A 20,638-nucleotide genomic window follows, 5' to 3' on the forward strand; every position below is an offset into this window, starting at 1 on the left:
CGGTAGGTATGCTGAACAGTATATATATTTCTTGTCTACGTTTCCGACAGTCAATGTAACTGTGACAACACAGATATCGCGAGTTGTGAGCTCCGATATGAGACACGCGTCAATAGCCTTATTTGCAAGAATGCAAGCACGAGGCATTTCACGTGGGTTAGTCATGCCTGTCTTGTTGTAAGCAATGAAGGCAGTGTTAAGTAACTTTCCAAAATAGAAGTTTCCTTTATGGAAATACGGTTCTTGAACCAATGCTATGGAAGCTTTACCTTCCTGCATGAGTCGAGATAAATTCATAGTTGCTGTACGTTTATGTTGGAGATTGACTTGTGCTATTCTAACCATTGTTGATTAGAGAACTGTACATTTCATCTCCAACACAAATTGCACAACAACTAGAGGACACCAAGCGAGTTGGGATGTTAACGCATTTAGCGAGCCATATCAGGTTTAAATGGGACATGATCATTTGATTCCCACGATTTGCGAAGAAAATAATGGTCCACTGTGTCAGAGATTCGCATAACACAGCAAGGGCAAAACCCAAAATGCTCCGTGCGCGACTGGCATATTTTAGACCCTCCAATCATTAAGTCCTCGGCACGGAACTACACCTTGACTTAGGGTCTCCTACTTTCAGTCGCCTCCTACGACATGGCAGCAGGACTCCAGTGGCTCAATTCTAGGCCGGATACCACACGGCCTCTGGGCAGGTTCATCTGTACACATCGAAATTTGATAATCGAGACTCAACAAAACTTCACCGAACTACCATCAGCCGAGAGTCTCTGCAAACCCCCAGCCAACAAAAATTCGGCAAAATTAAGTGGATCATCGGTGAAAAAAATCGGAGTGTAGAGTGAACGTTCCGCTGCGTAATGCAGCGTACTGGGGAGTTCGCCCGACTCTTCCCAGGCTCCGTTCGCCATTGAGAATGTTTTAAACCCCCTCAACAATTTTACCCATAGCACGGGTCGCATGACACTATGGATGGTGCCGGAGTACACTTGGGATCCTTCGGCGAGGTGGCAACTCAGGCCATGAACGAAGGTCACCATATCGATATTGCCATTCTGGACTTTGCCAAGGCCTACAACACTACGTGGCGTTAAGGAATCCTCCGACAACTTAGGCAATGGGGGATTGAAGAAAATTTAGGCCTCTTCGTACAGCATTTTTTGAGTAACAGGCGTTTTCAGGTTGGTACACTGATAATATAACTTCGTAAATATAATGAAATCGATCATGCAATGCACGAATTCATTCGTTGTTTTCTGCAACGAAGTACTTTCGTGCATTGTAACTAGTAGGTTTTGTTCATTTCATGAAAAAGAATGGCCGCTTGGTGAACGAAGACTTTCGTAAATTTTACACGTTCAATGGACACTGCACGAATGTAATCGTTGATAACGACGCTATTTTTCGTGAATGAAACGAAATGTTTCGTTTATTTTAATAAACGTTTGTGTATAATACGAACGATTTCATTACTCACACGAATTTATTTCGTTCATCTTAGGAAAGTTTTCGTATTCATTATTTTTGCAATCGATATTTTAGGATCGATGTTTGACGACTAACTAAACTAAGTAAAAGAATCGATCTGACAAAATCGATTTTATTTCAACCTGCTCACCTGTATTGAAAGATTGTGGTGTGATGAAATGGACGCTTGATGAACACAAGTTTAAGTAAATTTTACTTATCTAGTGTACATGGCACGAATGAAACGAAATGATTCGTTTGTTTCAATAAATGTTTGCGTATATTACGAACGACTTCGTTGGTCGCTCGAATTCATTTCGTTTATTTTAGAAAAGTTTTCGTATTTGTTAGCCTCTTATTGTTTTCAGTCGATGTTTTGGGATCGATGTTTGAAAACATCGATATTTTTTAATTTAAAAAAAAATAGATGTGGCCAAATCGATTTTATTGTGGTACGAAGAAATGGCTGCTTCATGAACGAAAGTTTTCGTAAATTTTACTTGTTCAGTGTACATTGCACGAATGTTGTCGTTGAAAACGACATTTTTTTTCGTGAATGAAACGAAATGTTTTGCTTATTTTAATAAACATTTGTGTATATTACGAACGATTTCGTTGGTCGCACGAATTCATTTCGTTCATCTAAGAGAAGTTTTCGTAATCATCTTCCATCGTTCATCTCTCGTCATTCTCGATTAGTTAAATTTTGTGTGGAGTAAAGTGTATAACGTTAAAAGTTAATTAAGTAGTTAATTTCTCCGGGTAAAATAGTGGCCCTGTAACTAGAATCTTCATCTAACCGATAGCAACGCCATTCAGCATGGCTGTTAAAGCAATCACCGATGAAGCTCACTTCCAAACCGAACTAGCCGCAGCAGGAGGAAAATTGGTCGTTGTGGATTTTACCGCAGCTTGGTGTCGACCGTGCTGAAGCATATCGCATTTGTTCGATCAGCTTCCGGCGAAATATCCAAAGGCTGTGTTTCTCAAGGCGGACGTCGACAGATGTACCGAAATGGCGCCGTCCCAGGGCGTCGACCATGCCAATGTTTATTTTCTACCGAGCCAGAACAAAGATTGACAGGATGCAGGGTGCAGACATTAATGGACTTGAAGCCAAAATACAGAAACATTACGTCGCCAGCTTGTATGAATCTGGAGAAGATTACGGTCATGGAATGTTGGACTTGAACACCTTCATCCAGAACAACCAGTGTGAATGTTTGAACGAATCGAACGACCACCCGATGGTGAATGCGCTAAGTTCCAGCGGTGGTCATCTGGTGTCCGATTGTGACGAACAGCTGATAATTTCGATTTCCTTCAATCAGCTGGTCAAAATCAGTGCCATCAATTTCAAAGCACCGCCCTCTCACGGACCGAAAAAAGGTGAGAATCTTTATCAATCAACCAAGCACCATCGGTTTCGATATGGCCGAATCGCAATTTTCGGTGCAGAAGGATCTTGTGTCGGGATCGCCGATTCCGTTGCACTTCGTTAAATTTCAGAACGTGCAGAATATGCAGCTGTTCGTGAAGGATAACCATTCTGGTGACGAGACGACCATTATCGATCATTTGGCCTTCATCGGGTCACCGATTGCAACGACTAAGATGGATGACTTCCAGCGGGTGGCTGGGAAGAAGGGTGAAAGCCACTAGATTGTTTGAGCCGCCGGGAGAAGGATGGTTAGAAGGCGGTGGATACCCGATCAGAATGAAATAACAAGATTATAACAGAACACAATTTTTGTAACATATTGTGTTATAAATTAGGTCTCGTTAGTAGTTAAAATAACAGAAAATTATAACAAGTAACAACGGGAGATATAGTTTTGAAATATTCTTGTTATGTTTTTCTGATCGGGTAGGTGCGGTGACGAATAAGTTTGATCGTATATTTAAAAGGTTAAAGATAGTGATCTTTTTATAAATTGTTCAATAAAATAATGAGCAGGAAAAATGGCATATTATTCTGATATTGCTCCCGCAGAGAAAAACTCAATCTTATTCATACAAAACCAACGAACAGTTCGCGATGGCTCAGCTGAACCCGTACAGCTCTGGATCAACTGGAAACGAAAGAGGTTCAGGAAATCTTCCTGAAACTGGCGGGCACAGATAGGCTACTAAATAGTCAGACTGAGACCGTCGTAATGAATTGTTGACGTATTCTACCTCTATTGAAGCTTTTTTGACGTTGACGGTTTGACAAATAGTACTCGTAAATATTACAAAGATGTTCGTATATAGCAGCGAACAATTCGTTTGCCGAATGAAGCTGTTTCGTAATAAGCCAACGAAAGTCGTTTCGTGGTATTCACGAAAAATTCGTAATAAAAAATAAAAAAATTTCAATAGAACCACGAACGATTCATCATATGTATGAAAAAATTCGTATATTTTATGAAAATTGTCTGTACGAAACAAATTTCTGACGATTTACGAATATATTCTATCAGTGTATAGGTGGAAGTCGATCTAACTTTTTCCAAGAAGCAAATGGGGTTCCCCAAGACCACCTGAAGATATTCACCGACGGATCAAAGTTAAATGGAAGGGTAGGGGTGGAGTGGAGTTGGAGCTGGTCTTTCAACTCGCCTTCCCTCGCCGTGCTCTGTCTTCTCCGCTGAAGCTGCTGCCATCGCTCTAGCTATTACAAAGAAACCCGAAGGTGTTCCAGTTGTTATTTTTTCCGACTCCTTGTCTGTTATAACCGCACTATCTTCCGGAAACTCCAGGCACCCATTTGTGCAGGCTATCGAACAATCTTGCGACTCGCTCACCTCCATCTGCTGGGTACCTGGACACAGTGGCATCCATGGTAATGTGGATGCAGACCGCCTGGCATGCCTCGGACGTCAATCCAGCACCTTACTCACCAAGAAGGTTCCAACGGCAGACATCTTGAATGAGTTCAAAGGGAAAGCAGTAGCAAATTTTACAAGCCATTGGAGAAGCAGCCAGAGACATCTACAAAAAGTCAAGTGTACACTCGAAGGATGAACCGACCGTGACAGCAGACTCGAACAGAGGGCTCTGTCCCGGCTCCGCGTGGGACACACAAAAATCACTCACGCTCACACCATATCACGTGTCGACCCTCCGATCTGTGAATCCTGCCAAACTAGACTGACGGTCGAACACTTGCTGATTAACTGCCAAGAGCTAAACGATCTCCGTCAGCAGTACAACCTGCCCTTGTCCATTCGGGATGTTTTGGATAACGACCCAGTTCGAGAGGAGACTTTACTAGCCTTCTTAAAAGATGCTAGGATCTTTGAGGCAACTTAAACAGGAATCAACATTTTCCGCGGGCCCTCCGCCACACTCTGGAGAGTGCTGGGGAGGTTTCTCCGCGGCCCTAACATACCCAGATGAGTCAGCTGAACAATGCTCCATTCGACTACAAACCAGCAAACCACGACAACGCAAAGGAGGAGAAATCCGTAATAGCCACATCTACGAGCCCACATAGCAACGAGACATCTTCCGGACTACAATAAAACAATAATTTAAGAAATTTTTTGTAAAATCCGATGTAAATTACCTTTTATTTATTTATTTTTTTCTTATCAAGGCGAATGACCTATGAGGTTAAAGCCTTCAATTAAATAAACAAACAACTAGCTTTAGTTTTTAAAAAACTATCAATGGTTGGCTGGCGCAATCCTCGGAACTCCTTATTATTGGACTTGTAGTTATCACAATTAAAATCCAGCAGGATGACTGAAATCCTAAGACTCAAAAAATTTGTTGGACGTTCTCAGTACTCGAACGGATACTCCAAAATATATTTCGACATTCAGTAACGTAGTAGCGACAAAACATCTCACGAAATATTATAAGTATTGAAAAATTTAACATGTTCGTCCAAACTGTGCTTAATGTTTTAAATTCTCTATTGTTCCCTTTGAAGAAGTAATCTTCTAAGAATATTTTATAAGTTACTTGTAGTGAAAATTGGCGACAGAACTCTGCATGCCCGTTGAGTAGGCTAGGTGCACCGTTGGGGCGAATTGGCTCACTGAACGGACATCGAAGCCGAGAGAAATCTCATCACCGCTCCAGGAAACGGGTATCCGTATCGGGAGAAATTCCGCCGCGGGGGAACTCTCAGACAGAGTAAGCTGTTTCACCTCCGAAAACTATGCGAGTAGATCGCAACAAAGCTGGTATCTAAATAGGACACGGAAATATGAGCTATATGGCTTACGGAATCAATAGCTGAATGGCTTGCGGTAATTTACCGCTGGAGATTATCCGAGTGAAGTGGCCAATGGTTCAATTGAAACGAATTGAAACGACGTTATAGATGAAGAGAATGTCGGAAAGCAGGAGGAATGTTGGGAGCTAAATAGATTGATCAAGCGAGACTTCGAGCAAATTGTGGAAAACTGGTGAGCAAAAGAGATAGGTGATTTGAAAGCATATAACTTCGTCTATGCAGACTCAGGTAGAACTAAAATGTTCTAACCAAAACATAACTCGAATTATCTGCTACAATTCTTCTGAACATGAAGGGCGAACACGAAATTATTGCGACATATTCAACAGGGCATAACTTTTTTACCATTGGGTAAAAATCAAACCAAATTTGGCACACTTTCTCATTGATGTGTATTGTTTACATGCTGTCAAACTCGAAGTCGTGTTTTTCGATTCAACGAAAATGGAGGTGAACCAACGCGAGTCGAGAGAACAAATTCTTTCCAAACACCTGGAATTTCCTGACCTGTCGCACCGGCAGTTGGGAAAAATTTTGAACATTTACCATTCAACCTTCTCCAGAGTGTTGAAGCGGTTCAAGGAGCGGTTGACGTTGGACCACGGCAAAGCAGCTGGAAGAAAACCGGGACCGGAGAACAAAAAGATGGAGAGAAAGGTGAAGCGGATGATTAAAACAAATCCCAACGTCTCAAGCCGTAATTTGGCTAAAAGATCGGCATGTCGCATAGCTACGTCCAGAATGCAAAGAAGAAAGCTGGACTACATACATACAAGGTACAGAACTTCCCAAACCGCGATGAGCGGCAACAATCGACGGCTAAAATTCGGGTATGGAAGCTCTACGAGAAGATGCTGACAAAATATGGCTGCTGTGTGATGGACGACGAAACGTATAAAAAATCCGATTTTAAGCAAATTCCGGGGTTGGAGTTTTTCACCGGCAAGAGCAAGTTCGATGTGGACGACAAATTTAAAAAGAAGAAAATGTCGAAGTTCGCCTCCAAATATCTCATTTGGCAGGCCATCTGCTCTTGCGGACTGAGGAGTGAGCCTTTCGTGACAAAGGGCACAGTAAATGGCGAGATCTACAAATCTGATTGCCTCGAGAAGCGCCTTTTGCCGTTCTTGCACGACGAAGCTATTTTGGCCAGATTTGGCATTATGCCACTATTCTAAAAGTGTCCTGGAGTGGTATGAGGCCAATTCTGTCCATTTTGTTCCAAAGGACATGAATCCGCCAAACTGTCCGGAGCTACGCTCGGTGGAGCAGTACTGGGCAATGATGAAGCGGGAGCTTCGGAAGAGCAAGAAGACAGTCAAAAACGAGAAGGACATGTTAAGAAAATGGAAAAAAACTGAGAAACTGGTACCGGATGACACTGTAAAGACATTGATGGAGGGCATCAAGCGAAAATGCGTTCAATTTTACACTCAAGGCTCCATCGTTTAACTTTTCTTTTCATTTTTGAAGTAAATATATGTATAAAACTACCCTAAAATTTTGCTTTGATTTTAAACATTATATTTGCTTTTGCTAAATCTAACAATAATTTCACAAAAATGTGTAGTTCGTGGGAATAGAGTACTGATACACAACTATGCACTACTAGGCCCCATGCAAAACTGACTCAGACATTACTTCGTTAAAAGTTAAATAACTTCTTTTAACAAAGACAGATTGACAAGCAGCTTTCGACAAAGTTGTAGACCAGTGGTTTTCATTCCATGTTTTTCGTTCCATGTACCCATTTCCGAAAACCATAATTTTCTAATTGGAAACTTGTTCCTGAGCACTCTCAATTCTTCACACACTGAAACAATATATCGTCAATTCTCATGGTAAAGGGGGACAAGTCTTTCTTTGCCGGGAGACATATTGGTAGAGTTGAGCGACACGTAGTAATGCTGCCTAAGCTAGACTCCTGCCAGCAGAAGCCAAAAGATTAGTCTGTAAGATTTTAAGCCCGTTTGTAATGGCCCTGCCACTTCTTGTTTTCCGATTTGTATATTTCACATCTTTGCTCTCACTTGAGTACTATGGCTCCTAAATTGTAACAACTTTCCCTACTCAGCAATGTCTTGCTAATTGAATGTTGTTAAAAGTTAAAAAAATAAAAAAAATATATTTAAAGACACAATTCTGACGGCAATGTTAGGTTAACAAGTTTAAATTTATCCCGCATAATTTACCCCCGGTTGAAAACTATTATTGTAGACAATAAAATTATCTATCTTATTTTCACCTACAGTGATCATACGATGCATACAGTGCCACGCTCGGGTTTTCTCCATGTAAATTGTCGAAAAATCACATACAAACTTCAACCGGTAGCTAAACTTGTCCGATTTGATTCAAATTTGGTGTAAGTATTCCTGGTGGGACTAGGAATCGATTCAGGGGTGGGCCGATGGAGTTATTAAAATTTTATTATTTTTCTGGGCAGTCTAGTACACAACCCCGTTTTGAAAACTCAGGATATCCATTTTTATGGACATTCTAGGTTATATGTATCATTAATTCCTATCAAAAAATTAAAGTTGATTGGTTTCTCTACAAATAACAACTACACACCTAGAAAAAATCGTGTTAATTAACGTCTCCTGACCATGACATATACGAGCATCAAAAATGACATAGTTTTACGTTTAATTTTAGTTTTACATGTCGTTGAATTTGGCGAGTCACGTAAGTTTACTCCACATGTGGCGTTTGTTTAAAATGTTGAAGGGTGTACTTTTATGGAACTGCGCATGAAAAGTACATCTTTCATGTAAAATTAAACAGAACACGGTTATATTTCGTAATTTCGTCAATTACGGTTTGTTAGACTGTGGAAGTTTGGAATTACGTCAATGATAAAATTCAGATTTTTTAGGTGTGTTGGTATATAAACAAGAAAACCGACAGGGGTTGAATTGATTATTTTAGGATAACGAACCCGTATAAATAAACCATTAAAATACAAATAATCTAAGTTCTAAAATTTCAGAAACCTGAACTCGATCCGAACCTAAAAATCTCAAATTTGGGAAACCGGAATTCAACGTGGGTTCAAAAACTCAAAATCGACCATCTCTCCTATGTATCAGAGCAATCCAATAACTGGCAATAATTTTGCGATACTTGAACTTTACATTAGATAAAGAGTACAAGCATGCAATTAGTTTATTCGGGCCAGCCTCTTTCTTTTTGCATTCGATGGCATATAATTAGTCTTCTGCCTGTCTATTGATGACGTCTAATCTGCAGGCGAACGTGACAGGGTACTGCTTCAACGCCTGATCTCAGCCATTGAATTCACTTCGCGTCCGAGAAGGATCTCTCAATGTCTTGGTTCGGGATGTACCAACAAGGCGCGATCTCCATTATATCTCCCTCGTATATAACTTCTTGAAAAGCATTAATATGGTAGTTCGGTGAAGCTGGGTTTCGACTATCTAATTTGGATGTGTGTGGTATCCGAATTGAGCCACTGGGTTCCTGCTCCCATGTCGTAGGAAGCGACTGAAAGTAGGAGATCCTAAGTGAAGCTGTAGTTCTGGACCGAGGACTTGATGACTGAAGGGTCTAAAGTATGCCAGTCGCGCACGGAACATGTTGGGTTTTGCCCTTACTGTGTTATGCGAATCTCTAACACGGACTATTATTTTCTTCGCAAATCAAAAGATCGTGTCCCATTTAAATTTCCATAAAGGAAATGTTTATATTGGAAAATATTTTAACACTGCCTTCACAGCTTACAACAAGAGAGGCATGCCTAACCCACGTGAAATGCCTCGTGCTTTGTATTCTTGCAAATTTGGCTATTGACGCGTATCTCATATCAGAGCTCACAACTCGCATTATTTGTGTAGTCATTTCCTTCTGATGATCTCAAAAGCGTTACATCATATTGTGGACACAGAAATAGAAATGCAAATGCTCATCACATCATTTGGGGCAACTCAGACATTAATCTGAGAGGCTCTGAACTGATGGAGTACATAAGTAGTACAAATCTTCATATTCCGAATGTGGGAAACCGACCAACTTTTGCGAGATCTGGGGAGAGATGAGTTGTTAGACATAACGCTTTGCTCTGAAAGAATTTCGCATGAGCTGGAAAATTGGCTAGACCCAAATAAAACTAAACCGTCTTTATCCGATCATAAATATATGTTTTTCGATCTTTTTGATGTCACCTTCAATGTGATAACATATCGTAGTTCTAAATCAACAAACCAGACCCTCTTTTAGGAAAACTTGTCGACTAACTTTCATGGATATTTTCCAACATTTGGTCAACTAGACAACTTAGATAACGTCATGGATACGACAAAGTCATTCATAGTAGCATCCTACGAAGAAGTTTGTCCATTTCGTACTGTTTAATCCACTACGTGAACCCTTTGGTGGAATACTGAGAAGAATGAACAAGGATATGAGAAGAGCTTGGAACCGACGTCAGCGTGATGACTCCAGAGCTTTCAGGTCAGCCCGTACCGCATATAAGAAATGTCTTAGATCTGGAGAGCGGGCTGGTTGGTAAAACCTATGTACTAATATCTCTAGTCTGAACGAGGCTAACAGGACAAATAAAATTCTCTCGAAATCGAAAGATTTTCAGATGAACTCCTTAAAAACCAGAGATGGTGTTTATGTGACGGACAAAAAAGATGTTCTTAATTGTCTCTTCGACGCACATTTTCCAGGTTGTATCGAGCCGGAGCTGAACAATGTTCACAGATCTCATTCTGGTGATTCGGACTCGTGGGCGTTAGCACGTACATTGGTTACCACTGAATCGGTCAAGTGTGCAATTGGTAGTTTTGCTCCATTCAAATCGCCCGGAAAAGATGGAATACTTCCCGTGCTACTGCAAAAGGGATTTGATATTTTCAAACATGTCTTGAAAACAGATTATGCCTTCCAGTCTTGCTACCCGGTGTATCCCGAAAGCATGGCGAGAAATAACTGCTAGATTTATTCCCAAACGGGAGGGGGCGCTCAAGCTATAAAGAAGCCAAGAGTCTTAGGCCTATCAGCTTAAGTTCTTTTCTTCTGAATGCTTTGGAACGGATAATCGATCATCATATCAGGAACGTTAGCTTAGATAAATATCCACTACACAAAATGTAACATGCATATCAGTGTGGGAAATCCACGATTATTTTGCTTCACGATGTTGTTTACAACATTTGAGCTTGGGTGTATTCCTAGATATTGAATGGGCCTTTGACAATGTGTCCTTCCAGTCTCTTCTGGAAGCTACGCGCGGTCATGGGATATCTGCATGTGTCTCGGGTTGGATAAACGCAATGCTTAGTAACCGCATTCTTTGCTCGTCACTGTGACAGGCTGAGATACGGACGTTGAGTATTTGCGGTTGTCCTCAGGGTGGCGTTCGGTCGTTTTTGTTATGGAACTTGGTTGCCGATGGCTTGTTGAAAAAACTTAATGAGCTTTGATTTCCAATCTATGGGTTTGCTGACGATTACAAAATACTAATGGCATCGGAACAATCTTTGACTTAATCCAAAAAGCTTTAAGAGCTGTCGAACAGTGGTGTCGACAGGTAAAATTATCAGTGAACTCAAACAAAACTTCAATGGTTCTTTTCACGAAGAAGCGAATAAAAACCGGGGCTCGTCCCTTTCAGTTCTTGGATTCTGAGTTACTGTGTGCAAGTCAAGGTTATATTGGATTCCTAACTGAATTCGTCTGCTCATATTGAGTTTAGAGTAAATAAAGCGTGCATGGCGTTCGGCCAGTGCAGACGAACTCTTGGGAAGACCTGGGGTCTCAAACCAAAATACATCTATTGGATTAACACGACAATTGTAGTCCAATACTGTCATACGGATGCCTTGTATGGTGACAGAGGCAAGGGGTGGTGACGGTCCATTCAAAGCTAAACCATCTGCGAAGAACGGTGCTTATGGCGTTGACTGATGGCGCTTTTACCACGACTCCGACTGCTGCTCTCGAGGCACTTCTAAATATCAAACCATTACACATACACCTCAAACAAGAAGCACTATCATGTACGTACAGATTGCAGGTTACTGGGCTTAGGAACAGTAATCATGTTGATCTTGCTATCAGTCATACACGATTGTGATCACAATTGGTTACATGGGGTGAAGATATTCTTGCACCCAGCAATATTACACTCACATGTAGTTTTCCTTGCAGGACATTCCATATGAAGATTCTCTCTCGAGAGGAGTGGTTGTCTGGCTATATGGAAAGACAACAACAAACGTAAGTGGTCTGTAACACTGACGGTTCTCTGATGGAGGAACGTGCTTATGCTGGTGTCTACTGTCGTAAAATGAGATTGTAACAGTCTCATTCGCTAGGTAGTTACTGTACTGTGTTCCAAGCAGAAATCTTCACGATTATGTGCGGGGTACAATCGACCCTTCAACAGAGCTTGTCCAGAAAAGTCGTAAACAGACAAATCACGGTCCAAGCTAGTGATCGCGTGCCGAACTCAAATCGAAGAACTAAGCATTGTCAACACTATTCACCTTGTCTGGGTGCCCGGACATTTCGGTATTACTGGACATGAATGGGCAAACGAATTGGCCAGGGCAGCTTCAGTGACAGATTGACTTCGTTTGTCCTGAGCCCGCCCTGCCAATTGGATAAGAGAAAAAATACGGTCCTGAGCTTCGTCCGAGCACCGCAATTATTGGAGAAATCTACAAACGTGTCGCCAAACAAAGACGTTTCTAGAACAACCGTGCCCAGTGATTTCGAAAAATCTCCTACATTTTTCGAAGCTCCACTGCGGCATGCTGACCAGGGCTGTAACCGGCTACTGCAAACTCAATTATCACATGGAAATTATTCAGTGCGCTGAGTCTTTTTCGTGTGGTCTTTGTGAATCCGACTACGGAACCTCATATCATCTGATATGGAACTGCCCAGCTGCAACACAATTACGATTTAGAGTTTTCGGCCGTTCTTACATAGACGACACCATGTTTGGACAACTGAAACTCAGAGACATACTAAAGTTTCTTATCCAATGTTTAGGCTTACTCGCAGGCGAGTTGAACTTCTTGTGAGTTTAGTTTACATGATGTTTGTTTTTGTTTTTGTGCTGTTATTTTTCCCACCCTTTTCCACTTCCTCTCTCCTCCTTTTCCTTTTCTATTCGCTCAAGAAATGATGAAAAGACACGGCAAGGTACAAATCTTCCATTACATACGGGAAATGTGCCATTTAAGCCAATATATTCTGAGGCGATGACAGATTACAATTACCGGATATACCCTGAGATGCGGGAAGCGGTTGGACGGTTGAGAAACAAAAAAGACGCTTGCAACGTTCAACTTCCACGTGAACGGGAGAGTGACAGGAAGAAGCAGTGGCTAGAGTATTCCACAGGGTGATTTCGAAGACCTTGAGAGGAGAAGATTTTGTTGGGCTACAAAACAGGTAATAAGCTGGTTGCCGAGCAATCACGTTGTTGAATGCCGCCTACAAGATGCGCTCCCAAATTCTTTTCCGCCACCTATCACCGTTAGCAAGGCAGCTTATAGGGCAATATCAAGAGGGTTTACTGGTCTACTACGGACTAAAAATTCGCGATTCGACGAGTCCTGTAAAAATGTCACCTGGTTGTAGATACATACATACAGGAATACAGGTTCCTGGACAAGCCGACACGATTGATCGAAGCTATAATGGATCGAGTGATGTGTAACGTTCGAGTATAAGGGATAGTTTCGAGTTCATTGGAAATCCGGAAGGGGTACGGCACGGAGCTGGGCTCTCTTGGCTATTGTTCAAGATCGTTTTGGAAGATGTGATAATAAAAACGAAGATTGGCACAAGTGGTACGCTTTTGTGAAAATTTGTTTAGCTTTTTAGCTTCGCTGACGACGTTAAGATTGTGGCACGCAATCTTCAGGCGATGGTGGAGACAAAAATCCGACTGACAGTAGAAGCAAAGTGATTTGGACTGGTCATAAATGCGTAAAAGACAAAATACATGAGAGCAAGGCGTCAGAAGGAAGAAGCAATACGTCCGCTTCGACTTATGGCAACGATATCGAGATGGCCACCGATAATAACACCAACAGAGAAATTCAGAGACGTATTCTAGCGAGTATTCGTGCTTGCTTTGAGCCTCGAAGAATCCCTCAGTCGAACAAACAACGCTTATTAGACCGATTATCATTTATGACTACGAAACCTGAACTATACCAACACGTGCTTAGTGTTTGCGAGCCGAAGGTGTTGCGAACGATCTACGATGGGGTATGCAGATGGAAGACGGAATGTGGAGACGGCGTATGAAGCACTGCTTGGAGAATCACCCATCTTTCGAACAGCGAAAATTGTGCGGCTGTGACTGGGAATGCCGTCGGAATGGCAAACGACAACGCGGTAGAAATGGTTCTCGAAACCAGTTCAGCAGGTACAAGGAGGAGAGGAGCGCATGGAGCAAGGTGGATCGATCAAGTTGAAGAGGAGCTGAGGAATCTTCGTACCCTGCAAGGCTGGTGACATTGATGGACCGAGGGTACTGAAGAGGACGTCTTGATAGAACAGAGCACATCAAGACCTTAGACTGATTGGTAAGGTAAGTGAGGAAGGCGCAGGCATTAGTTCTTATAGCTTCATTCAAAGTCACCAAGCCACTAAACGATTGTAGATACGAGAGCATATAAGATCTACGCACTCAGGCAATTTTTAGCGCCATTTGCTCCACAAGAAATGCTACATAGGAATCACAGTGGCACAGCAATAACAAAAGTAGAATATTTAGCACTAGCCCCACAACCATAAACAGCAAGCAAGCGAAACACGTTTTAAAAATTTCAACTTTTAGAACCGCGTATCATCTATTAACAACCGTGCTGCCAGTTACCACTAAATATGGAATTACGATAATTTCAGCTAGTTATCTTCTAGGGAGAGATATTCCGAGACACCATCTTGAGCCAGCGAAACTGTCAAATTGTTGATCCAGCCGATCCAATATATCTCATGTTGGGAGCACTGCTAGATTTTACCATTGGAATTGTGGGTTGCCATTTTGACCGCATTTCTCTATGTATATCTCTCTCTCTAGAGGTTAACTAGTTTCAGCTAACATATGATGAACAGATCTAAACAGCAAACGCACGCGTGACCTAGTAATTAACGAAAAAGAAAGTAGTCAACGTTAGTCTCTCATTTACAGTTACTTCATTTTCAAAATTGTGGTAGATTTAAGCACGAACTGAATTTTGTTCTGTATTGAACCGAAGAACCCTTCACGCCAATGTTGTTCACATATGTTTTTCTCACAAAAACCAGACTAAACTAGAAAAATCATTTGAGTATCAACAGTTATTAGAACAATCCACAGAACTAATGATATTGCTGCCAGCGACAGTTTCAACGAACGGTGAAAAATGAAATTTTGATATAATTTCGTTGTTTTGAAATGGGGTCCATTCATAAATTACGTAGCGCAAAAATTGTTTAAAATTGTTTCCGCCCGTGCCCCATAAAACAAATTGTTACACATTTCCTTTATTCTCCCTGCCCTAGTACATTAATGATAATTAAAAAAATGTTCAATGCAAACATGTTACGTAGAGTTCCAACTTACTCCTCCTCACCAATATATCACAACCTGTAACATATTGTTTGGCCCTCTCCGCCCCTTTCATAATTTATGAATGGTCCCAATATTTGTGAAAACAGAATACTCATATCAATTAGAACTCTTTTCGGATATCTTTTTCGTGTAATTGGACAGTTCAATGGAAGTTTGTGATCTTTGCGAAAAATTTAGGGATTAAAATCGTAAATGCTCTAGAAGGTTTGTTGGGGTATTAATCAGATCCAGTTTTTTGTAGAATTTCATCCATGGAATAATACTTTTGACTGACTAAAAATTTTTAATTGATTCGACTAAACTTCAAATCTGCTCGCATATATTTATGTCTATGTTTACCTCCAAACACAGAAGGATTCCAACAACAAATAAATTGAACGCAAACCAAATTACGCTATTCTCGTCTCTGATTCCACCCACATTCAATACAAACCATTTACAGTTGCAGACAATTCCCTGGAAATCCATTTCCATTCCAATCAACCATCCATTGCAGCAAACAGTCAGTCTCGTTAGGGAAATCTCTATCATTGCTCTCAATCACCGTAGCCATCCAAATCCGTGTCAACAACGTGCCACTCAATTAAATAAAAGAGATGATCCCGCCTCCTTCCATCCCTCCCCGGGGACCCCCAAACGACAAGCCTTTCATCCTTTCGTCGTAAGATGCATCCCAGGATTCCTTTGGCCCGGCTTGGATCTCTCTCTCTGCCGAGGGGATAATATTGAGATGGAACCGACTGGCACCCCGGTTAACCCGGTCAGCAAAACTCTGTATCAAGCTGTCATCTGCGAGTTCGGACTCATCCGGTTGGGGGGCTACTGCCCGCCGGGATGATTCCGGAGGGGAGGCACTAGCAATTGAATCCATCTGTCCACCCGCACGTTTCCTCTCTGGCACACTACCGTTCCGAACGGGTTTGCTACTTTTAGCATGTTATTTACCTTCAACAACTGAACCGAGACCATCAGTAACATTTAATAAATCAAAAGTCACCCGGCACACAGTCTGTTGTAATCACTTTAAATAATTGGATATTCATATCATTTCCCCCGAGAACAAACATCCCCTTCATGGCCGTAGATGCAGGTTCACCCGTCTCGGAAGGGGCTGCATCGTTTCAGAACAAACGTTTGCTCAAGTCGTTTTGCAGAAAGTTTCGGCTTTCGAAATGGAAAAGGAATGCAAACTGCTCTGTAATCTGAGGTCAGAGGTGTGGCTTATCTTTGCTCCAGATTCAGCAATTTACATTTACGGACTTGTTCCGGATGCATGGAAAGGTTGGTGTTCTTAAGAGAAAATAAAAGATATCCAGCATCGAAGAGGTAAACTAAGCTAGGAGAGTACTTTTTTAGACCCTGCTATTGCTATCTGGCACAGCATTTACTGATTCAATATGATTATTGGAATATTTGGGATTACCGGAACCAGAGCATGTTCGTTCTGAACATGACGCACTGACAAGCACTTGTTAGAAGGAACAAATTATTTGTGCTGATCCTGAGTGCTTGAAGAATGCTGCTACCGCTTCTGATATATAACGATTGATTTGATGGACAAGCAAAAACGCCCTACGCAGCAATCTGCAGCAGCAATGGTTTGAGAGCTTCCGAAACAAGGGAAAGCGATAAGTAATAAAATCACTCAACGATGAATGATTACAGATAATGATTAGATTGAGTTATAAAAAACTGTTCGTACCCTTATGGCCGTAGGAAGTCGTAAAAAATATCTTCTAGCTTGCAAAGCATGGTTGGTTGACGATGGTTCCATTATTGGGCAAAATGGGCAAACGTACCTAAGCTAGCAGCATGCTTTAGCCGAAGATGGATCGGATGGTCTTTAGTCGTTCCAGGCAAGACGAATTGTCGTAAATTAGAGTATAGTGATGTGGGTAGCTTCGGCGATGCCTGGTTTAGTATGATGCATGCCGAACAGTTTGAGGAGGGATAAAATCTGGATGCTGGGAGCAATCCTTGAAGCGTAGCCATCAAGAGCATAGATGATTCCAAACATGGGGTTTACTGTCAAGCTGCGGTGCAAGTTTATCAGTTCGCATCGGCAATTTCTTGAAGACACCTATAATAGTATTCAACCGTTGTTTGTTCAATAAAAATCACCTCTAACAGGCTGACAAATTGAAAAGTTATAGGCTATTTTTTCCTATTTGAACACTTTTGGATGTTTTGAAATCAGGAACTAATTCACTTTCAGATCCAGCTAAAATGTACCTCCTTCCCGGCAATCCGGGTAACGTAATAAATTCAATTTAGGTTATGATATGATATGATATAATATGGGTGATTTTGAGAAAATACGAAGAATTTTAGACATATAACATTCAAACAAAACAATTCTGTCATGTTATGATTTTAACATATAAATGCCTTTCTAACATGCAATAGATTGCGAATCTGTTCACAGACGTGGAGATATTGAACATTTTATATTATTATTTCTCACTTACCATTTGCTAATAGATAAAAATGAGACCGTTTCATAGTGAGTACTACTTTACTGGAGTTTTAAGGGCAAAACTAATCCGATTTTGAATATCGTGGTAAGAAAACACACCTACATAATTTAAGTATTTAATACGGTTTTATAAATATTTCATGAATATACTCATGAATGTGTGAGATTTCACTTTAAAGATAAAGAGCAAACTTTTCCAGAATTGAACTATTTGCCCCTTGCATTGAGCGTTGCCTTAAATGTTTGATCAGATAACCATGTAAACCACTGTAGTATGATATTAGCTTCTCATATAAATCAAATTCATATTATACTCTTTGCATCATTGAGAGCAACCGAATTTTTGAATCCAGAACTACTAGCGAAAATAAGACTTTTTTTGCAAAATTTAGCTTATACTGGTCGTTGCGAAAAATTACGGGTTGCAATATATATATATAATATAAGAATATAGAAGCAATATATCGCACAATAGAAAAAAATCAATGTTAAAGATACTTGGTGTCTTGGTATTCTGCTAATAATCTGAAATACTTCGATGTTCAATCTGATTTGAAGTGCGCAGCGAAACTATGCGCGCTCAAGTAGACAAACCTAAATGTTTGCCACTGTTTCTATATTAATACTTACTTATGTTAAAATAACACTCCTGAAGGTGACCTTTGAAACGGCAGTCACCGAGCGCAAAATAAAATCAGAATGTACAGTTTACCTCAATTTAGCCATTTCTACAGATACTGGTAAACCAACCTTCAAATAATTGGGATTTTCCAAACAAGACCCCCAAAACAAGCGATTTCCCCGAAATTCATATTGCTTGTTTCATTCCTTTACTTTATTTTAATTTTTTCTTTATTACATTTACATTTTTAAGGCAATTTATTTTATGTATTATCTTAGTTTAGCTATTTTGTTCACTTTATTTAATTAGACTACTTGATTCATTTTATTTTATTCATACATTCTATTTCAATAATTTAATGCATTTCAATCAGTTCATTCATTTTATTCACTTTGTTAATTTTATTCATTTATTTAATTGTACTTCAGCAATTCATTTTATGTATTTATTTTATTTATTTCTACCAATTTTATTAAGGGATTGTATATATTGAGGACGGTCAAATTTTGTTTTTCTTTTATCTTAAAGTATAGGATCTTAAGAAAATCCTAAACATGTACAGAGATTCAAGCAGTTGAAGCAAAGTTATAACGTTTTTCATCTTGCTCCTTTAGGATTGCCGAAAAATTTGTCATCCGAATTTCATTTTTTTCTAACTTTTTGGAATGTATTTGCCGTGCTCTTGAACGATTTCATTTTTTCGTAAAAGATTCCATTTCTCATCCCAGGAACCAAAGGAGTGATATAACCCTCTTAGAAAAGTCACTCCCAACGATTTATCAAACCTCCACCAAATTGAAACGGTTGTGTACGGTTGTCCACGTTTCTTTCTTATTCAAGGTTCAAAATAATTCGTCGATTAAATTCTTCATTAAATGAATAATTTGATTGCGGTATAATTTTGAATCATCTTTATTTTGTACGCTGCACAGTTGGCCTGGCCGATTTAATGATTGTGTCACATTCAATATGTGCTACAAACATTAATATTGACAAGAACAATTGTAGGCGAACGTCTGCAATTTTCCAAGATCCCTACATGTACTGGCTGTGTATGTAGACCAGACCAGACCAGACCAGACCAGACCAGACCAGACCAGATTTTTTTTATTTTTTTCCATGCGTTTATTTCACACCGCATTTACGAAAGCTTTTTACGCCAAAGTTTCTTTTTTTACATAGCATGTTTCAAAAATCCTTAAGACTAATTTTAACTATACTAGTAATTTGTCTAAAACTTTCATCATTTTAATGTTTGCTTTTTTTGGATTCTTGTATTTCATAATGATCTTATATTTTTGAGTGTATTTATTTACATTTATCTGCTATTACCCGAACCTAAAATAAAACTGAATTTTCTAGGACACTTTAATTGGTGAATGATTAGCCTTGGATGAGAGTATGAGGAGATGAACCTAATTAAATTTTGACTGACACTGTTTTTAGAAAATGATAGATAAGTTCCATGTATAGAGGATCGCGGTGAGCCAGGATGTCTCTAACAGGAACATGGATTGGTCTTTCTCGGACTTGTAAAGAATCTACTAATTGTAATCTGGCTTCACGATAATCAGTGCACGACCAAACAACATGCTCAATGTCGTGGTAACCTATAAATTTTTATATCAATGTTATTGAATTTTTTTGGATGAACAAAGTGGAAAAATCGTCCCTTTTTGCATAAAAGTCCCTATACTAATGAAATTTATTTGCTTTCAATTAAGCTGTTGAACTTAAATCATAGCTATGGCAAGTCTTTCCAAAAAAACTCGTTTTACGGAAATTGTTATAACATTGATACTTATTAACATTTTTTCATGTTCTTAAGCTGATTTTACAAATTAGACAGTACTCAATAATTCAAGCATTCATTGAAACCACGGATACATACCTTTACTAAAATTCCCTTAATTTCCGCTACAAATTTAACCTCTTAATTAATTTCCTTTGTTGATCATTATTTTTGTTTGCCGCGAGGTAAAAAGGCATGCTGCGATTGTGAATAAGACTTTCTGTGGTAGTCAGCTAAAGTTTCGTAGCCTACAGACGCATACAAAAATTGCTCTGCACAAATCGCTGATATTCCCTGTTGCTCTGTACGGCCATAAGGCGTGGAAGTTGAAAGAAGTAGACTATCGAGTGTTTGGAGTATTGGAGAGATGAATTCTGCGTTCAATACTTGGAGGTACAGTAGAAATTGGAAAATGGCACAGACGCACA

At 40.1% G+C, this 20,638-nt stretch overlaps 1 protein-coding gene and 1 pseudogene across 4 annotated transcripts in view; one reads left to right on the forward strand and one right to left on the reverse strand.

Annotated features, from left to right (window-relative positions):
• LOC131689480 (zwei Ig domain protein zig-8) overlaps window positions 1-20,638 on the reverse strand; it is a 748,220-nt gene that overhangs the window by 138,707 nt on the left and 588,875 nt on the right. The gene's annotated exons all lie outside the window — the stretch shown is intronic.
• LOC131689482 (thioredoxin-like protein 1) lies at window positions 2,306-3,183 on the forward strand (annotated as a pseudogene).

The sequence above is a fragment of the Topomyia yanbarensis genome, chromosome 3, assembly GCF_030247195.1.
Source record: "Topomyia yanbarensis strain Yona2022 chromosome 3, ASM3024719v1, whole genome shotgun sequence".
NCBI classification, from domain to species: domain Eukaryota; kingdom Metazoa; phylum Arthropoda; class Insecta; order Diptera; family Culicidae; genus Topomyia; species Topomyia yanbarensis.